Here is a 23,058-nt window from a genome sequence, read left to right as displayed (position 1 = left end):
ATTGAAATAAAGCCGGATTGTGAAAAGAAACGGGCCAAACTGCTTGGCTGATCTAAATAAGTAAGTACTTGTTGCCTCATTGCGCACAAAATATTCTATTCGTACATCCAGTAAATTGAGTAAAGTTGACTTCAATTTACTACTTTATCTAGTATAAGAAAATAACATGCTGGACTTGATTTAAATTGGATGTATGAAAAGTGACAAAATCGAAAAACATTTCCAGTGAAGTAGACCAAATATGAATATTTAATGCAAACAAGAAATTGATATTTTTGGGACTGGATTAGCCGGGAGAAATTTTTTCCCGATGGTCGATGTTCCATTTAAAAATTCCTAACTTCTGTTTTATTATAACCAGGTTATTGTAAACCGTTTGTGTAAGGGAATGAGTAAACATGATGTTAAAAATAAGGGTAGAATTTAAGCGGTGATAAAACGGGGTTGAAGAATCAACGGAAATGAGGTTAACTCACCGTTCAGCGATTCGACACAGAAATTCATCTATGTTTCGGGCATGACAGATGGTGAACCGGGTAAACAGGAAGAGGCGAAAAGAGGAAAACAGAAGGAAAAGTATGAAAATTAACAGCACGACCGAACAATAAATATGATATACGATCTTTAAAAAATCAAGTAGACCAATAAAGAAAATACTCACTTAAGCTCCAAAAAAGCAGTTTTGTTAAAACGTTCACTTAAAGTAACATGTGGCTTAATTTTTATTTGTACGATTAATTCCAAACTAATGAAACAAAATTCAATTTAATATGGTTTTCTAATCTAATGTCTCGTTACTCAACTTCTTCTCTTCTTCAGTTCATTTTGGTCTATACAAGGTAAATAATTGAAATATATTCTCAGCCCACGTACTCTATCTATGTTTAGTACTTTTAATAAGCCTAAAAACGATGCCTGAAAAGTTAACAGGATTAAAAACCTTAAATTATGGTTAACAGGAGCAACCGTAGGGGGCGTCGGTGGCCGCAACGGTTTAGGCGTTGACACGGCGCTCAACACTGTAAGGTAAAGGTCCCGGGTTCGAATCCAGCGGCCCTGCATTCGAACCCGACATACTTACAAAAGGGCTTTTTTTTTAAAACATCGGCACCCCGAGGGTTGACATACTCTCCGCTGTTGCGAACCCTCGTAAAAAAAATCCCTAAAAACCATCCCTAACGATCCCCCCCCCCAAAAAAAAACAGGAGCAACCATATTTCATTGTGATATTCTGATCAGATATACGTTTAGATGATCTTGTAGTTTTGATGTTGCAGAACATCCTAGTCTACCAGATAACACCAATAAATCAAATATACATATTAACGTAATGAATAATTCAATTAATGCACCGTTTATGAATAATAACCACCTAATCCTGTTTAAATTGGGCACCAAGAATAATATAGTCCAACTAACCTTAATTAAATGTCCTGAATCTTGTAGTGCATGACAAACCATCTACTAATATGAAATGTACATGGATATAATAAAAAGGATTCTGATATATATATGNCGGACCATGGACAATATGAACTTTTTTGTTCATTTTAGGGTGAAGAATCTACTGGAGAAGTTTGTAGCACGAGTAGCAATTCACCCTGTATATATATACTCGCACACACGCACACATACCTTCCCATACTAAGTACATTTAATTAATGACCTGAATATATTTTTAATGCGCGATAAACGATGTACAAGCACGCTACAGCATACACTTATTTCCTTTATTTCTTTATTAAATAGTATATTGTTTTTAAGTTTGTTTTACTTTTGTTTCCACTAAATTTTTACCTATGTATCTTATTTAGCAAGTAGAAATAAGAAACATTCAACTTAAAACATATTCCAAAAATACCGATTTACATGATTCTACGCAACCTTCGATTGACTGACATTTCACGCAAAAAAAAGTAAAATTAAGAGATGTCAAATAGTTAGGACATTCCTAACCCTGGCTCATCAGAGGTGAAGAGGGCGGTTGCCGAGGGTGGCAACATTAAGGCACAAAAGGTTTGATGCTTGCAATTCAGGACAGACTGAGTTTATAATGAACGGAAAGATTAGAAGAAATATTTAATGAGAACAAAAGCTGAGTTTTCATGTAGGATGTCTCTATTTAGTGCATCACGCAACTACAAGGGTCGGGGAATAGGGTGTTCTGTATTATACGTAGTCTCTTTATTTTATATTATAGAGACGAAGAATTTAACATTAAACCAATTTTCCTTATTCGGTTAGAAAATGGTTTTAATGTTGTTATCATGTTATAAAATGTATTTATGTTGTTATATTATTATGACTTCTTCTTTGCCGACACGCCGATCCTGGTAAAGACCCGTACATGAAAATCATGACCAAGTTATTTTTAATTAGAACAATGAGAGGGGTTAGGATTACTCTAAACGCGTTTTTCATTAAGCTAACTGCAAAGGAGGTGCCCCTAGCCTGCTGATATCTATTGGGTTGTCCGGAAAATAATGCAGGATTTTAAGTTTTCATTAAAAAAAATCTATATAAAATATTCTGTTTACGTTTACAGGATTACTNGTATGGGAAATTATTTTGATTAAAGAACATTGCTTTAAAGTAACTAGTTTCTTTTTTTTTGTTTAATACCAAAATCCTGCATTATTTTCCGGACAACCCAATAGTATTTAGTTCTCTATGTTTAAACGCGAGATTCAGTTTATAAATGAATATTATCCATTACTGACTGAGAGAGAGAAAGATAGATAGATAGAGAGGGTGTGTGTGTAATAAAATCAAAGATAAAGTTAGTAAACGAGGTGCGCGAGTGAGTGTATGCGCGCGAGCGAGCGCGTGCTTTTGTGTGCGTGTGTGTAAACAAAAAAACACACATAGACAAATTTCACCATTTGAATAGAAGTTTTGCGACCGAAAATAAAATCTTGCTTTGTCTAACACAGTCTGATGATTTTTCATGACTTTAATAACTAAAAATATTCCAATTAACCTAATTATTAAAATTCAATAATTAAAACTCCCATAAAATTCGGATTTAGCGCTATATGCCGCCGAAGATGTTTTTAAAGCTCGTAGTAAATGGGAAATTCGACTCTTCGCCCTATCCTACCACAGTAATGAGGGTAGGGGTTAAAGGTATATTAAACGGAAAACTAAGTGAGGCATATCCTTGAGCGCCTTCGCCAGGACGAAGGATACGTTTTTGAAATAATCACCTCTTGAAATATAACGATAATGATATATTAAAACACGAGATGGGGAAGAGTAATAAACTAAGTTTCACTCTCGGCTGTTTTAAAGGTTTTTGCATAATTGAAGTTTTTGAGATTATAATAATTTTCATGCCTGCTGTTAAAACGATGATAAAAAAAATACTTTCTAAAGCGTAAAAAAAAATAAAGGAATGCCATTTCAAAACAAATGTTCTTTTATTATTCGCGTTGAATGATAAATATGAAAGAACAGAAATATATTTAATTCCTCACTAATTTTTTATCACTGTTTTTAAAATTTCCAAATCTAATTGAGTGAGAAGATGTTATGTCGAGATGAAATATTTATATTAAACTGATTTGTAAGCAATGTGAGAAACAAATCGTCGGAAGAGCTTTTTCAGCTTTATCAGGGAAGGAATCTTTTAATTACATACATTCATTCCATTCAATTAGCAAGCAAGTAATGTTGTTTTAACGTGTTAAGTATGATAAACGTTGTTTGGTTGATAATTTTATTACTATTTAAGTTAACTTTACTAATGCAAGTAATTACTAACGTATGTAATTTGGTTTGTTCATTTTACATATTTTTTATTTATTTCTATTTGTACAATTGAGCATAGTATAGATAATTATATACAAATGTGACAGATATGTCAGACGAGAAGGTAGGGAGAGAGAAAGCTTCTATGCAGGAACTCTGTTTCTTTAGTTGGGAGGTTGAGAGAGGAGGACATAAGGCCATAAAGCTGGGACACACTTACCCAATGCAACGCCATGCAACGCTACCAGATACTACCCGAAGCAAATCCAATGTCCAATTTTTCATAAGATTGTATTACCCCCCGTGCACATCTGCCCGATGCTATCCTACGCTACCCTACTCTACGCTCTGCGATCCCCACTGTCCAGATTTCCGTCGGGTAGCATCGAGTACAGTCGAAGACAAAAGAATCTGACACTTTTATTTTTATTCAAACTACATGTATTATTGTCGTTATATTAATTACAACATACTTATATCAATATAAACCAAATTAACCGAGATCAAAAATTCATTGGTTTTTATTTAAAAAAAAATTAATTTTAATGGTTTGGTAGAAGATTGATCAAAACACCGAAATACCATTTTTTGATATACTGAATTTAACTAACAATTTATTACACGGTTTTGCTCATGAAATTTAACTAACAATTTATTTCATGGTTTTACCCATAAAATTACACCGTTTTCGTGAGTAGCGTCAGAACAGGAAAGTCATATTTTTTGTAGTTTATTTCAAACTATATATATGTAATTTTGTCGTTACATTAAGTACAACATTCTTATTTTAATGTAAACCAAATTAAACGAGATCAAAAAATCATGTTTTTATAAAAATTATTTAATTATGATGGTAAGGAAGAAACTTTATCAAAACACCGGAATAACTTTTAACTTAATTTAAAACAATTAAGTTTACCAAACAATTTATTACATGGATTTGCTCAAAATAGTGCTTTGAGAACAAAAGCAGCGTAGAGGTTGTGATAGTGATTATTGTGATGCACGCTATGCGATTTTATGTGGGGTGCGCTTGACGTTGGATAGACGTGCACACCCTACCAAAACGTCGGATAGCGTCGCATAGCCGTTGCATCGGGTAAGTGTGTTCCCGGCTTAAAGATGAGACGTTTAAGAAAGAGTTTGGGAGTGTCGATTCGGGTGGAGGAATATTTCAGAGTACTCAGAAATTGAGGAAGCGTGGTCGGATCAGATCCTTCACGAATGGGATTTTAACATCTTTATGTGTCATTTGGTTGGTGTCATAGAAGAGAGCATTGAGGATACGGCGGAGATATGAGGATCGATTCGTTGGATGATGGAGGATTTGGCCGAATCCCACAGTTCCACCAGGAATGTCCAAATCAGTACGATGAGTATTTAGTAACCGTTAATTCATAATGTATGCTTTGAGTTGATTTTGGTGCCAGTAGGTGCACGAGTAATCTATATCTTTTGATGTATCAATGTTACTAAAAACAATTAATTAAGGTTTTCAGTTTAGTTAAAAAAGTCAATGGCACGAGCGGAATTCGAACCCACGATCTTCGGCTTGATACGCCGCTGCTCTACCACTTGAGCTATCGTGACCTCGATCCACTCGGACATCAACTTCCCATCTCAACCACACCTTTTGAATTTCCCCTCCTTTTTGCCATTTTTCAAGTGGTAGAGCAGCGGCGTATCAAGCCGAAGATCGTGGGTTCGAATCCCGCTCGTTCCATTGACTTTTTTATCTCAACTGAAAACCTGAATGAATTGTAATATATTAATTGGTCAAGCGGACCACGAAACTAGTGAATTGAATAAGTTACTAAAAACTGAAAATCACTAATTGCCCTATTATTCATGTTGACACAATAATTTTATTTATCATAGCTGAATAGATAATAAGTCAGTATAATGGATTAAAAATGGATGATAGGGTAGGAAACAAGTTCTTTAATGAATTTATATCACCAACACATGACTTTACAAACTACATTAATTTTAACAAGTTTATCATTCAGTTGAAATTTGAGCAAAAGGTATCTATAAAATATGTAGATATATAATTGCAATAATTACCGAAAGCTGGGCGACGGAACTTATTTTTCCTTGACCCTCCACTCATCCTTATTTTTTAACCAATTTATTTGCACATTAGTGTATATTTTAATAAACTAACTGAGGAAAAAAAAAGCTTTATGGCCTATAAAAGCGACAACATAATAAAATTATCAAGGAAATTTAAAAGAAACAAAAACGTTGCAGATTGGAAATGTGAGGCCGCACGTCAAGTGAGCCTTGGAAACAAACCTGACAGGGCTGCGATGGTGGTGTAATGGTGAGCATAGTTGCCTTCCAAGCAGTTGATCCGGGTTCGATTCCCGGCCATCGCACTAAATTTTTTTTCTCATTAAGTAAATTAATAGATTGTTATATTGCCACCTTCGCGTGCCGTTATCAATATTTTAAAATATAATTAACTTTAAAAAAAATAAACTAAATAACGGACCTAGAATTTAAAACAATAGTTTATTAACAATTGTTGCTTTTGTTAAAAAAAATTAATAATAGATAAATGTCTAAAACATCATTAGCGTTAATAAATATCATAGGGTAATTTAAAACATATGAAAAGAACAACTAAAAAATCATGTGAACTTAAGTGGAAAATACGCACAATGTTTTGTATGTAACAATGGCACACAAAACAATCCAATTTACAAAATATTTGAAAGTTTAATTTTTCTGTGGAACTGTACGATGCACATTGGACCGGGCCGCGGTATTTTTCAAAATGGAACCATCTATTAAAAAAATGAAATTGTGGGCAAAGTTTAATCTCCAGGTAGCGTGGGGCTACAATTTTTTTTAAATATTTAAATTCTGAGTACAATTTACTATTTTACAAAAACACATTATTCTTTCCAATTTTGTTACTGCAAAAAATTAACGTTTTTAAAAATTAAAAAATCTCATAAGAAATTAAAAGTATCACCGAGGTTTTTATCCAATTTCGTAGGTAAATCGGTTGATAAACAGCTCGGTAGAAATAACTAGAAATTTAGAGTATCGGCATAAAATACAATCATTACTCATGAATCAACATATTTTTGTTGTGTAATTATTTTCTAATATTAATTATATAATATCGTAAATATCTGACAATAATTTAACTACTCCTATGCACAGTTTATACAAGGATGAATGTAATCTTTTTTTTACATTGAAAGAATCATTTTTCTTACTTTATATACAACATGGTTTAACACTCATGCAATTATCTCCTTCTTTTTTTCTTGGGAGGGAGTGGGTGAGAGAGAGAGAGAGAGAGAGAGAGAGAGAGAGAGAGAGAGAGAGAGAGAGATGCTATTTCAATCTAAGCACTTTTTAAACAAAATGTTTAGAAAATATAACAACTATGTAAACATTTCTTTTTAAAATGATTTTTGTTATTTGAAATTAACATCGTAATGGACTTTGAGTAATTGAGAGTTAACAATTTGTGTAATTTATAAACAAACTTAATAATAATATATTACCCCAATATATTTCCATGTGTTTCTATTAACCAAACGTTTGTTATTAATATTGTGTTTTATAAATGTGGGCTGTTATTACGATGCTTCTACAATTTATTTTAATATAAATAAATCTAGTTTCACAAAATAAAATTTAGGTTCAATATTTTACCAAATTTCTCGATGGAAAGAGCATATTTTACTTTTATTCTATAAATTACTCGATGATATAAAAATACTTTAAACTAATCGGTTGTGACCTAGTGTAAGGTTAATATAATAAACATACTTTGAATTCGGCTTTCGTTAAATATTCAGTGTTTACATTCCAGGGGCGACCCTTCGGTTCCGCACTTATGTTGTATGTATCCCTAAACTGTATGATGGCACGTGTGTATGCTGACTTATAAAAAGGGCACAAAACTGCCCCGGTTAACCCTCGGAAAAGGCTTTGCGAATTATTTTTATCTTTATGAAACTCTACTCGATTCCGAGCAATCCCACGATCTATGCTAGAGAGGTATTCCAGCTAGAGAGGGTTTTGGTATCTATTTAAATAAAAGGATTTTCCAAATACGCTGGGATTACGAATTATCGTTTTTAACGGAAAGTAGTGCTAAGTTTCATACAGTTTTATTGATAATGGTTTTCCTTATACGGTAAAATTAATTGTGACTGCGGGATAGTGAACCTCTAATTTAGTCGTTACCAATGATTTCATCAGTCCTATTCTCGCAGAGTTGGACTATCAGACGCGTTTCGGTTTTTGGTCATCTTCAGTGTTGATTTATTAGCTAGTGGTGGTATATTTTGTCATCAGTATAGAAGGGAGAGAGAAGAAAGATAGTATGAGTCAGATATCAGATCCTGCACTGAAAATGGCGAGGATAGGCAGACCTTATAATAATCCGTAACGATCAAGTTAAAAAATAGAATTCATATTTTTGTGACAACTTCTTTATGTAAATTGTTGTAAAATCGACCTGCATATATATTCGACAGACGGCTATTAGCCATTTTCGCTTGATGAAAAGGAAAATTTTTTTTTTTTTTGGCAAATGATTTTTTTTAATAATCATTTTATTATTACTTTATAAAGTCACCACACATTACTTTATAATTCGATATTAATATCCATTAATAGAACTATGTTTTAAATAATCACATTCGTTAATCCAATACTAAGAGCGATTTTTTTGAAGATCAACTTTTTTAAAGAAACCTAAAAATCGATTCGATATCGTGTCGATATCATTAAAAAAAAGTTTCATCGCCGATCAATACAAGCCGTAATAACTCATAAAACAGTATCAAGGAATGAAATAGGGATATAAAATTCACTAGACAGCTAATAATTTTTTCTTTTAACCATTTTAGTTCGCGTCGTCGAGTGTGCTTTGAGATAAAACGAGCCAAGGTCTGACTTTCTTTTTTCCGATAATGATCCCAGTTTAAACACGGCTGTAAGATTTCTAACGGCTGATCTCTCAGTTTTTAATCTTTCCTCCTAGCATTTATTTCCTGGCACTTTTCCTTCTTGAAGGTCTTTCGTACGGTGCTTTGTTAAGTTTTAGAATGTAAGAGATTTCATTTAAAAAATATTCATTTCTTATTTCATATACAGAAATTTTTTTTTTGATATAATGTTAATTTTATAAATAATTCATTAAAACCTTCCATCTTTTAAGTTATCACTAAGGTTCCAGAATTTCAATTTCCAATTGACAGAATAATATAGGAAGTTTACAACATCATTTTGTGTTCAAGTACTTTCCAATTATCCCATAAAATCCATTGTTAGGATAACTGTTGGGCCGAAAAGCCCGTGACATCAAACGCCTCTCAGCACTTTCTAAAAGCTGGGCATCTAAGGGTCCGCCCGTCCTCGTTGATTAATGACCGGAAGCGTTTCGGCTACATTCACCGTCAGTCGATTTCTGTTTGCCGTCCCAATTAGAATTTCTGCCTTAATTCTGTTTTTCTTTTCACCCCTTCTTTCTAACGCGCAAAATGGGTCCGTTAAGGACCAAACTGTTTACATGCAATGTTGCCTCACCCCCCATCTTATAGTCCGGATGTTGCACCAATCTAACTTTATCCTTTTCCAGTGTAATGTTGTTTTGGCTCAAAACTGAAGTCAATTGTTAGGTAAAAATGAAGGAAAATATACTTAGTATAATTAAAGGGTTGTCAAGCTAAATTTGAAAAAATTAAACGTCTTGTTTCAATCCGATTATATCCTTCACAAGTTCGTAGTAGTAAATGATGAAATAATTTCCAATCCGGCATAATATTTATTCTGTTGATTTTTGAATAGAACTGGTATTGGACAAGGTCTTGTTCTCGAATTTAGTGTATCATAATGATTTGCTAGTTACATATTCAGTTCAATTGACTCAATCTTTCTTTTAAGAAGCAGTGACGGTCACTGCTACAGTCCTTTTTCTCGGGAATTCTTGGTACTCTAGGATTTGTCTTCATAGACCGGTTGCTTCGTATTCGAAGATAATAGGGGTGGCTGGCTGTTTCTTTCTTCTCATTGCATCACGTAATGGTGTCATCATTCAATATTCCCTTTCACTCCACTAAATTTTACCCAGATTGGCTGTAGTAGTTTACCAGTTTTGGTGAGTGTTTTTAATGACTGTTTTTTAACTATGTCTCACACCTGTAGAGTACTCTTTCTTTCTTTTCTCCTTCTCTTTTTTGAGAACACAATCTAAGATTGTGGGTCTATGTCAATTCTTGTTAAACCTATTACAAGTTCTAGGCATTATTATTGTCTTGCAGATCTTCCTGTGGCCAGTTTGTCTTCATGTTATTTCCCAGAAATCCTTTCTGTTCTGATACCTAAGATAATGTCAGGTAATTTTTTGGAGATTTCGGATGCCTTAACTGAATGTTTTGGATATGACCTTTTTTCATGTAAATGGTTTTGGGTGTCTGTTCTTATGAGGTGATCTTATGATCTTTTGTCATTGTAACATTTAAGATTTGCATTGATAGTACGTATTTCAGCTTAAAAAACCGAGGTTTCCTAAATGATTTAATTACTCGTATCTTCACTTGCAAAGAATGCACCTGAAATTGTTCCTTTACTAGTTTTTGAGCCATGTGTATACCGTATAATTAATCTGTATCTCTTGATTTCTTCTTCTCATTTAGAGTTTGTTAAAACATTACGGAGAGCTTTAGTGAAGTATACTTCATTTTAAATCATTAAATTCACTAATTTCGTGGTCCGCTTGACCAATTAATATATTACAATTAATTAAGGTTTTTAGTTGAGATAAAAAAGTCAATGGCACGAGCGGGATTCGAACCCATGATCTTCGGCTAGATACGCCGCTGCTCTACCACTTGAGCTATCGTGACCTCGAACCGAAAAGGAGGGAAAACTCAAAAGGTGGGGTTGAGATGGGGAGTTGATGTCCCAGTGGATCGAGGTCACGATAGCTCAGGTGGTAGAGCAGCGGCGTATCAAGCCGAAGGTCGTGGGTTCGAATCCCTCTCGTGCCATTAACTTGTTTTCATCTCAACTAAAAACCTTAATTAATTGTAATTTATTTTTATGTTTAATCATTACAATTAATTAAGGTTTTTAGTTGAGATGAAAACAAGTTAATGGCACGAGCGGGATTCGAACCCACGATCTTCGGCTAGATTCGCCGCTGCTCTACCACCTGAGCTATCGTGAGCTCAATCCACTCGGACATCAACTTCCTATCTCAACCCCACCTTATGAGTTTTCCCTCCTTTTTCCATTTTTCAAATGTCGTGTACACATTTTTTCCCTTCGTCGGCTCTTTTCACCTCAAAGAAGCCGACGCCCTACACAAAAATGTCTTTTCTATACCGACATGCTTCCACTCCCCTTCAAAATTCAACGTATATAAATACAAAATAGCAAAATCTCACAGGACCATGAAAACTAGTGAATTTAATAAGTTAAAATGAAGTATACCTTCAATAAAGCTCTCCGTGGCCATTTCATTTGTCGCCGAGAATCAAATAGATTACACGACATTTGAAAAATGGCAAAAAGGAGGGAAAATTCGAAAGTTTGTAGGTTGAGATAGGAAGTTGATGTCCGAGTGGATTGAGCTCACGATAGCTCAAATGGTAGAGCAGCGGCGTATCTAGCCGAAGATCGTGGGTTCGAATCTCGCTCGTGCCATTGACTTTTTTATCTCAACTAAAAACTTAATTAATTGTAATATATTAATTGGTCAAGCGGACCACGAAATTAGTGCATTTATTTTTATAAAACGATTTTTCTAAACCAATGAGGATGCAAACAGAGGATCGTCAAAACAGAAGGTGTAGTATTTCCAAAAATGGGTAGAATTAATGGACATTAATTTTCACGAGTTACAATTGAATAAAGTGATATAATGTCGTTATTTAGTTACTTATCGAAAATACTTTCGTTAAAACTAAGAGACTAATGTAAACTTTATTCACAACATTAAGTTTCAACTGAACTATGTGAAGTGTTGGAGGTTGATGTATTGTACAGATAGAAAAAAGATGATTGAATCAAGACAAATATGGCGCTTTTATTCGGCCACTTTCAATATGGTTAGTACTGTATTTTGAACAAAATTGACATTAGCATCGAGAGATATCGTGATACATGGATATTACGGACTGTGATTACACAAAGAGCTTTACTCGAGGCGGAACGAGCACGAATTCAACAAGTTGCCGCTGGTTTTTGTTTTACAGTTGGCAAATATATTTCGAAGAAGCTTCAGATAACGGAAAACCGATTATTTATGACACGTGACAATTTTACGTATTGTACGGTAATTAGCAGATGGGGTATGAACATTAACAACAAAACCTTTTTGAGTCAATTTCTTTATTAATTAATTGCCAAATCGAAAGATTCACAATTTATTAAAAGAAAAAATTAATAATAATCATAGAACAACTTTAAATTTATAAAGTAATAATTATGCATATTAATTTTTTAATTGCATAATAAAGCGTTCATTAAAAAAGTAATTAATAATTAGGTTGAATCTAGTAGAACAATTCTGAACTAACATTGGTAAATAAATAGCCAGTAATACAGCATATAATAGTTTTAGTAATAATGGAATTATGGTTTAATTTCATCATAATTGTCTTTCCATTTGATATGATTTATACAGTTGTAGGTGTATGTAATTTGGCAATGATTGTTGTAACATTCGTTGAAGTTGACAGTTTGAGTAATATTACAAGGTGTAATTTATGTTTCCTGAATCCACAGTTAATGGATTAAGTAATAGGGAAATTTTCCACTTTGTCTTCCTTATCTTCGCAATTCGTATTCACACCTTGTAAGCTGGAAATTCTGGCACAACCAGACTACGAAAATTCGTTTAAGGGCGAATTAAAACGGACCGCATTATAAACACGATTAACCCTTAAGCCTAGAGAGAGTTTCTTATCTCTGCGCTTATCTTTGAATGGTCTATTAAGTTTCCGAGAGAGGGATGGAAAAGAAAAAAGTGGTCAGAATAAAACAACTCACGAGATTTGAACCAAATCCGAAGGGATTTAACGTTGGAAAGATGATTAATTTGGAGGACTGCATAACTCGACATCTACAGTCAATACCTCTATGATTCTAACGGTTTCACCCACATAGACTAAATACACCTTTCATTATGAACTTAGCAAAAACACTTAATTATAACTTTGACTGACTTTACTGAAACAACTGTTGCCATCAATGTTATTGTTATTGCTAATTCATCTCTCCTAACTTACGTGCGTAAACCTGAGATATCTTCTCATAGTGTTTAGTACAACCAAATTACACAAAATACGTATTATAAAAAGGCCAATTGTCTAAAATCTATAATTTTTCACTTTCTAGCGAATTGCAAAATACTAGAGGAGTTTACCTGGCTTTTTAGGTCATTTTGTTTTAAGTAAGGATCCCCTAATTAAATATCTGGATGGCGAAAATGATTCGTACTGATTAATTGAATACGGATGCCATGCATGGAGGTACAAAATCTGAATGGGTCCATTAATTTAATTACCAATACTGATACGGCACAATACATCTCTGGTTTACTCTTCAAACTCAGTGTTATGTTTCTGTTTTATTTTATTTACTTACTACTGTGTACTTCTTATTGCTTTTTTTAGTAACTACCAGCTTTCTAATTTTTTTAACATAATTTTTCAATTCCCATATCGGTTTTATGAAAACAGCAACAACCTCCGGCTAACAGTTTTAATCCATGCTTGTATATACTTACAAATTTATTTTTTATAGTGGCTTTTTTTCTTTTGTTATAAATAAAAGTCCATCTATCTATCTATAATTTTAAAATAAATCTTCGCCCAGAGCAAACAACTTAGTCAAAAACGTGCCGGAAAGTAATAGAGAAAAAGGGCTTGTTTAATTTTCTATCTTTCTTATATTCCTATAACTTAAATAAGTCAAATTATATTGACTTTTTCTTGGAACAGGAAATGCGGCAACAAATAGCCAGATATTAAATCCAAGCCGCCCACAAGGGAGCATTCTTGGTCCATCCTGTATACTATTTACATTGCGTGAATATTCTACACATCCCAACATCATCATTACCACCCCTGCACATAACACCGAAATTATGTCTTCTAACTTGAATACTATCCAAGGAACATCCAGTATCCAAGAACACACTGAGTTTGCTAAAGACAAAAAATCAAGGCTGACTGAAGAAAAACGTACACAGCGTACAGTAGCATTGAACAAACAGTTTGCCCTCTAACTTACATAAACAATAAGGGCTTCTAATCAAGTCAAGAAACTTAGGACTACACCCAGACAGCAGACTGACGTATAACCTCCACAAAACCATCGACAAGTACAGATACGAAAATCTGTTTTGACTGTCAAATCGCATCAACATACGTCATAGAATATTTTAAGGAAAACATGAAATTTATCTATTTTTTAATGAGATTCCGAAAAAGAATAGAATTTCTAAAATGAAAATGCCTGGACGTTTCATCCACAAGAGAAAAATAAAAATAAGAAAGTCTAGCAAAACGGGAACTTTGAAAATGAAATGGAGAGAAAAAGTAAAGATTTTTATATTAGAATAATCATGACAATAATGCATGATAAATACAACTGTCTAAAGATTAACATGTTAGTAGAGAATTAGATGAACTTAATTGCTATAAAAAAGCAGTCCCGATCAGCGTGAGGCTACAATGTCTAAAATAAAAGATTACACGATGGTATTATGTATATAAATATTGTTAAGGCATGAAATAATACCGAGATAGATAATTCGCTTAGTGGTCGTTTATCCTCGAATAATTTTGTAAAATATAATTTCCCTACGAAGAAAAAGAGGTAAAACAGAATAAATACATTTAGGATAAACGACCATTCAAAGGTTTTAAGGGAAAATACCGTCCTCGGTGAGGAAGGAAGTTGACTAAAAACAATGTAAATATTATAAGGTGCAATAAATCCCACAGGTTGGCTCTCTCCGGGCGGAAAGAGGAATATATTCAGAGTAACTTCTTTGGGAGAATGACTTTTTTATAAGGGAGAGGGGGCGAAAGGGTGAATGGGATAAGAGGGTTGTCGGTTGTAGAGGGATTTGGCAACTGGAAAAGAAGAGAGTGGGAAAAGGGCCGCCGCGGTAACAAAGTGGAGCTCCCAGGCGACCAGGTTTTATAACACTGAGAAGTCCCTACAACCTTAACTCTTCCCTGCCTTTACTTTAAGCTTGAAACGACGAAATACCACTTTAAGAGTTTGACTTAATAAATCTATTAAATAGTCGAGTGATTACATTAATAAAATTGACTAACAAATCAAAACATTCTCTATAATAATGCACATCATACCATAAGAGCATTAGGGGAGTATTTGGAAGCGAATATCTTGAATTTCAACGATAATACGTTCTTCTCATTTATTCTTTACTTAATATAGAAAGTCAATCTTTAAACAACTTGACCAATTGTTTTGTCTGTAGATCGGTCTCACACTAATCTAAGATGGCGATAGCCGAAAGCCATCCAGACGTACAGCAAAGATAAAAAGGCCAAAAGTGACAAAATGCGACAAAACGAGTATCTATTTTACAAATGGTAATATGACAAAGAAAAGGTTTTCTTGATTAATTTATGTTTTATAGAACAACATTTAATTGCAATCAATGGATTCGTAAACACGTACTAATTTATCAACTTGGCACAGTGGTAAAATGAAAAATCCCATTGAAAAAACATTATATTGTTATTCATAACGGCGACATTAAAAGTCCACAAGATATTTCGCAAAGGGAATGGAAAATATAAACGATAAATACCGACATTTCATACGTTATGACCCAATAAATATCTTCTCACGGTGATTTAACACACTTCACAGTGGATTTACAACTTCATTTCACCAATTCCGTCTATATCGAATCCCTGTTTTTCCTTATGTCACCACATAATCGTCAGTACGATACTATAAAATTAACTTTTGCAGGTTTAGATTTATTTCAGTAAATCACAACGTTGTTGAAAAACCCAAACAATATATAACCCAAGCTAACTATTTTGTTGTAATGTTACAGCCCCTACAACAGACAAATGATCTTGGTCCAAAATCAATTTTTTTTTTCATTCTAACCCAACATTATTTTATGCTTTCGTCCTCTTCGCACGAGACGCTTAGTTGAGTCAATTGAATTCATTATACAAAGAGTTCCTACTTCAAATTTCAATGTGGAACAGTTTATTGATGGCATTCGGATTAATCCCGCGGTATGGGGCATGAGGTGTAATGAAATGGTGAACAAATTAAAAGAAGTGAAGCTTGGAGAGAACTTAATGGTATTCAATAGCATACAAACAGAAGAGCCAGCACAAGAGGTGCTCTTGCTTCCTCGGGTTTTAACATCGTACTGATGGGAATTATTCTTGAGGGCCGTCGGTGGCCGCAACGGTTTAGGCGTTGACACGGCGCTTATCACTGTAAAGAAAAAGTCCCGGGTTCGAATCAAGCGGCCCTGCATTCGAACCCGACATACTTACAAATGGGTTTGTTTTCTTCAAAAACACCGGCACCCCGAGGGTTGATATAACCTCTGCTCTCCCATTGGTAAAAGAAGTTGATTCCACAAGTTGTCTGATGTGGAACGAACCAAAACGTCGTCACACGGCAGACTCATCCAACCCCTTAGTTCTGACAAATTTCCAAATGAACATGGATCCTATTAAACTGTTATCTCCCGAAGAAGGCTAGCCGACCACGTTCAACTTTACCAAAAAGAAAAGCTCAGGTTACGACCTAATCACACTCATCATCCTATCGCAACTACTTAAGAAAAACCACAATCAACTTACTTACTCGACGCCATCCTATGCACATCCCCCCATCCTGGAAATTTTAATCTATGAGGAAGATCACTAAACCTGGAAAACTTACTAAACCATTCCTACAGCCATTTCTCAGTTATCGGGAAAATCCTGGAAAATTTCGCATTGAATATGATCCATTGATTCCCCATCAGCAATTCGGCTTTCTTAGTTGTCACTCTAACCAACAGGCCTGTTCGTCGACGACATTTCCACTTCCTGGATCTACAGAAGCCTTGTTCACTTGTTCGCGCACCAAGCATTTCATCGGGTATTTTACTCGAGACAATTGTGAAAGTTCATGCACATCCTACTAACTAGTACCTTATCTTAAAATCCTACCTCACCAATCATTGCATCCTATAATTATTATCTATCCTATTCTAGTAATCCTACAGCGCAGCATCCTCGCTCCTTTGCTTTAATAATTTCATGCGGCCCACCCAACTGAACACTAGCGTAATTCTTACCGTAATAAAGATCTCGCCACAGCCTCCTGTAATCTACAAAATCATATTATATATATATANTATATATATATTCACTCAACTATGTTCTCATCACTTTTGTGAACCATATATTATATCTCAGATTTTACCTGGATAAACGACTGTCTTGGAACTTCCACACGCGACCTAATCATGGACCCAGGACAGACTGTAATATAGATAAAAACGACTGCTCGACCACAATCTAAACTTTCATCTCCAAGTACAACTAAATCTAAACACTGCAGACTTAAACTCTTAACTGTCTAACTCGGGACTGCTAAGTGTACCAACGTTAATCGAATATAATGCTTTCAATCAAAAATCCTCAGAACAATAATCAAACTTTACTGGCTGCTCTTTTTTATGTACCTATATCATATGTATCTGTACACCATTCATATTAACTTAAATGTTCTGCTTGTCACTCATTATCCCAATCCAGCTAGAAAAAGTTGCATTCCAAACCATCCCACCAACCGAATCACTGTCAAGAACCAATCATCCACCACACAAATTTAACCCAGTTTTGTTATAAGATCCATATTTTCAAGCATCATAAATATCCTTTATGGCATAAAGTGAATACAAACAATGGCAACTCAACACACCTTAAAATCTACAGTAGCACAAAATAGGAAATTGTTTTAAAATTTAAATAATAGAAAATTTACACACAGTAGAATATAGGGAAGCTTTTGGTTCACAAAATCATTGCACTATGAATCTCTATAATTATACAAATATATAAAAAAATGTATTATTAAATTGTAAATACTCACGATTACAGTTATTTGATGTAATTAACTAGATACTGACTTACCTGCAATTAAAAAATCATTTATTAGCACAATTGACAAAATTGCTGTTTTAACAATTATTAAAACTAATGATATAACCAAACCAACTCAATCAATGAGATATCTAGAAAAATGTACTTTTTTAATATTCATGTTACATGATTCTTAGAGTAGTATATAATTAAGTTGATAGATTTTAAAAATATTGGACTCAAAAGAAAAAAATTAACATTATATGGTGTGCAAACTAATGTAAAACCATTGTGAATATTGCAAACTTTTCTATTGTTTATTGTTATTTTAGGCCAAATATAAAATATAACAGGGCTGTTTTAATCTAATAGGTGATACAAGCAATAAAATATCGTTCTTGAAAGTCTCGAATCCTATAGAGACATCAAATCCATCTATAATTCACTCCGCACGCTCACAACGATAATCTAGCTCTGCCTACGCGCAGGTAAATAATATATTACTCATTTCTTTGTCACGATCATAAAAACCGTTCATTATACTTTTTTAAATTTACAACTACCCTTTGGAGTTTAAAAAATTAGTTTTTCGACGATAAACAAAGGAAATTCACTTTGATTAATATCACTGTAGATTGTGATAACAATTGTTCAGGTCAATTAATCATTGTCTCGACGAGTTTAAGTTATCGACTTTCTAAAAGCTTTTGTACCTACTAAGAAGCCAGCCAACTGATGATGTATATACCTATAATTAATGAGTAACTTATACTAAGTCATTAAAGTTAAAACATTGTCCCATAGACAGCTTCACAAGGCACATTACATCGAAACCACATTTAGAAAGATAATATTTCCAAAGGGCGTTAAATCTCCACCAAACTTTACACGTCCAAGAACAGTATTTATAATAGTCTCGTGGATTACTGTTGTGGTCATAATCCACGACAGTCCCTAACCATCTCCAATGAGGTTAAAACCTAGATTAAAAGACGAAAACAAAGAAATTTATTCGGTTTACACATAATCCATGTAATGATGAGAAATATTCTTGTAGTTGATGTTAAATATCTAATATCATTTAACGTTGCATTGTATGCACGGCTAGCCGAGTGGATGAAAAATCATTAAAAAAACATGATTAAAAGAATGCGGCAGGGTCAGTAGACCGGATCGGCAAAGCAGCTCTGACGTATCAAGAGCAATATCGGCACTATATAGGTGGCCCTCGTAGAGGGTCATCCTCACCCGATTAAGAATAGGCCATGCGAGATTGACACATGTGCAATTATTTTGAGGCCAAAACCTGAGTGTGTCCGGCAAGTAGAGAAAGGTTGCTCGTGTGTACTTATTATTGAAAGAATCAATCCTCGACTCCATAATTGTGCTTGGGCACGACAACGAGTATCTAGCCCCTGTTTCCATTTTTTGAGGAAACGGGGCTGTTTTATCTTATTTATCTTGTGTTTCTTTGCGAATGTCTGAAGAGTGAATGTATTTACTAGCGCGAATGTTATAGTATGAGAGAGCCGATGGCGTATATCCATCGACCCTCAATTAGATTAGTTATATAGTTGGGGATGGAGGAATATGGAGTACTTCACCACCCCAAATGAGTAAATTGCTTGCGAATAGGAAAGAATATATTAAATGTTAGCGAGAGCGTGAATGGATTGCAGCTGAAATGTCAGCTTTTGATAGCCCCTGGAGCCCAACCTCGGTGACTACACATATCAGACCGAGACCCGAAAGAGATTTTTTTCCAAACGCTTAATGTGACATAGGGACAATTACTTTGAGATATGTGTCCAGAATGTAGAGAAAGGTTACTCGATAGTCCCAACTAATGGAACAACGTCACCAACAGGTTATGTTTAATGCGAAACAATCTATATTAAATTCAGCCTTTTCAAAATAATTAGGTTGTTCATATTACAAAAACTACAATCGTCTTATTTACTATTAACAAAACAGTGGTCACAAACAAGTTACAGTTACCAGTTACAAATCTTTAAGGTTATTGTTGATTATTAGTCGAGGACTGCGTTGGAAAGTGTTTTAAATTTGACGATTTGTTTTAAAATGACTTTTATATACTAAATGTGTGAAGAAGGGAGGAATCGTGTAAATTTGTAACTGTAATGTCAAATTTAATAAACTTTCCCAGGCCGAGTCCTCTACTAATAATCAAATAACCACTTTTTCCCTGGCGACTCTTTTGCTAATAATCAGCTAAATCCTTTTAAAACTAAAAGAAAAAAATGTTGATAAAAATAACGATTACAGTATACTTGTCTTATTCAAATACTTTTCAACCTGCCATAATGGAGAGGAGCAAATTTTTTTTTAAAAGCTTCTGAAGGAAGCCCAAATAATTTATTCGCCGAGAGAAGGGGGAGAATTTGCATCCAATGCGGTCGTAAAAATGCAAAACGGTCCCAACAAGGCGCGAGCGATAAAACAATTATAAGAAACGATGAGAGGTGTTTAACTGAATATAAATCCGTATCGTCCTACCCGAATTGAACACAAGGATTTGCATACTGGATCCCAATAGCAAGGGTGCTTTTCTAGGAACGATTTCGAATCTCCTTGTTTTATGAAAGGGACTAGCCTACATTATAGCATGAACCCGTGCAAGTCAGCAAGATTAATTATCTTCTATTCAACCGGCAACGCCGGGCCGTGTATTGCATTTAATGCCGGCAAACAACAATATCCAAGGAGAAAAGCAGCACGATTAATTGATACAAAAGTCAAATTGTGATCAACACGTCTATCTCTTGAGTTTGACATTTCATGATTAATTACTAAAAATTCAATACAAAAATCATGATCATCATCATGTGTAGGTTGAGATGGAGAGTTGGTGTCCGAGAGGATCGAAGTCACGATAGCTCAAGAGGAAGAGCAGCGGAGTATTTAGCCATTTCTTGGGTTCGAAACCCGCTCTGACACTTTTATCTCAACCAAGACCTTACATAAAAAGAATAATTAATTTTTTTCATGAGGGTTCGCAACAGCAGGGGTCATATAAACCCTCAGGGTGCCGGTGTTTTTGAAAAAAGCCCATTTGTAACTATGCCGGGTTCGAATGCAGGGCCGCTGGATTCGAACCCGGGACCTTTACCTTACAGTGATGAGCGCCGTGTCCACGCCTAAACCTTGCGGGCACCGACGCCCCTCAAGAATAATTAATTGAAAGAAGTAACTTGGTCACATGACCACTAAACCATAAATGAATAAAAATCATATTTATCACTACCTTAGATTGAAAACGCAAACACATCGATACCTTCGAATGAGAAAACTGATAAGAAGAATGCCCACTATGCTAAAAAGCCACGAGATAGCGAATTGAAGAGATTGCCAGGAATGTTAAGAGTACATGTGGAGTTTTTCCGATTAAAATGTTTATTTAACAAATGTTCATATTGTCTGATCTAAATGTACTCGATCGCATTTTATTCAGAAAATGATCCAGCAATCAATGTTGTTCAACAAGCTGTCAAATCGTATTGTAAATAAATGATTGTTGGTCGAATCAACATTAACTTCTGTATTTACGTAGATTCAATGCCGTTAAATTACTTTATTTTGCTATATGTAAGTGCATGTTAAATTGGTATGTAGTAATTGTATGTAGTTAGTTATGTTACTAAATTTCCCGTATAGTCATGACTAAATACATAAGATCTCCCGTCTTTAGACTAACTTTATAAACTACTTTATCATACTATAAACGGGGAATGTTGAGAGCTTTTGATACTGACAATAAATACATATTCTGGCAGATATTTAGCTAAACTAGCAAAAGAAGATCAAGAATTTTCTTAAAGCAAATTTGTAAATAACTTTCAATTAATTAAGGTTTTTAGTTGAGATAAAAAAGTCAATGTCACGAGCGGGATTCGAACCCACGACCTTCAGCTATATACGCCCCTACTCTAACACTTGAGCTATCTTGACTTCGATCCACTCGGACAACAACTTCCCATCTCAACCCCCACCTTTTGAATTTTTCCTCCTATTTGCCATTTTTATCTCAACTTAATTAATTGGTCAAGCGGACCACGAAAACTAGTGAATTTGTAAATAACGTTTTATTGATATATGAAAAAAGTAAAACCGTCGTAATTAAAGAATTAGATAAATTTTCATATTAAAAATATAAATATGATTTATTGTTCATGATCGTGATAGAATCGTGATCAACATGGAATCCGACTAGATGTTTACATTCTTCATTTCACAAATATTGCCTTGCTTGTGACATCAACACACAAGGAGTCCAGGACGACCTTTACCTTAGTTTTAGTTTCTGTCTAACTTTAAAATAATTTATATTTTACACCTATACTTTCACAGAATTCATTTTTTATCACTTACACGAAATGTTTTGTTCTCTCAGCTTTATCAATTACAGTTTTTAAAGGCGTATTCATAATAAATTGCGGCGCTGATATTATGTGTTTCCGATTTTACCAATTAAGCCCTAGTGATAATAAAGGGCTATTTGGAAAAAGAAGAAGGAAGGATTGGACGGAAATGAAAAAACCCTTATCTCTGTTTGTGAGATTGTGGTGAGATTAGGAGTCTTCGAACAAGATTGTGAACAGAGGGCTGAGGGTTCCCTCAAGTAATGGAAACTTTTATAGCGCGCCACTGTCCCTGAATATAAAACGCCGCCCTCGCTTTATTTTTGTTTCAAAACACGAATTGCGTTTGGTTTTTCATTAATTTTCATCCCCTTAGCATATCGTTGAGGCGGAAAAGGGATTTCTTCCTCACAAACCGTTTACACGTCGGACCCAGCCAAGATACAATTATACTACTTTAACACGGTTTGTAATTGAGCTTTCTATTTATTATCTTTACCTTGATTTCAAACAACATTGCAGAATCTTGGAGAGAACCCAGTTTTTATTAAAAATTATATTAAACTCAGAAATAAATTGTGACATTTTGAGACAGAAGTGAATTAAACGCTTTGTCAGATTTCTGTTAAAGATAACGTCATCACTTCAGACTTAAGCCTATCAACCATCCTAACCAATCAATCCTGACGGTGAGTTAGACACAGAAGAAATCAGAAACAGAATCCGAAATTGTTTTGTATAATATTTTATATACTGTACAAAAACAGTAAAATAAAAAATATTTTCTTTAAATATTC

At 34.3% G+C, this 23,058-nt stretch overlaps 1 protein-coding gene and 1 non-coding gene across 4 annotated transcripts in view; one reads left to right on the top strand and one right to left on the bottom strand.

Annotated features, from left to right (window-relative positions):
* The window catches only part of LOC106671029 (muscle M-line assembly protein unc-89-like), a 322,849-nt gene that overhangs the window by 193,073 nt on the left and 106,718 nt on the right, over nucleotides 1–23,058 (bottom strand). The gene's annotated exons all lie outside the window — the stretch shown is intronic.
* Trnag-ucc lies at nucleotides 6,060–6,131 on the top strand. Its single transcript has one exon. It is a non-coding gene; the product is annotated as a tRNA-Gly (tRNA).

Source organism: Cimex lectularius, unplaced genomic scaffold, assembly GCF_000648675.2.
Source record: "Cimex lectularius strain Harlan isolate CLEC.00 unplaced genomic scaffold, Clec_2.1 scaffold358, whole genome shotgun sequence".
NCBI classification, from domain to species: domain Eukaryota; kingdom Metazoa; phylum Arthropoda; class Insecta; order Hemiptera; family Cimicidae; genus Cimex; species Cimex lectularius.
This window is presented reverse-complemented; position numbering and strand designations above follow the sequence as displayed.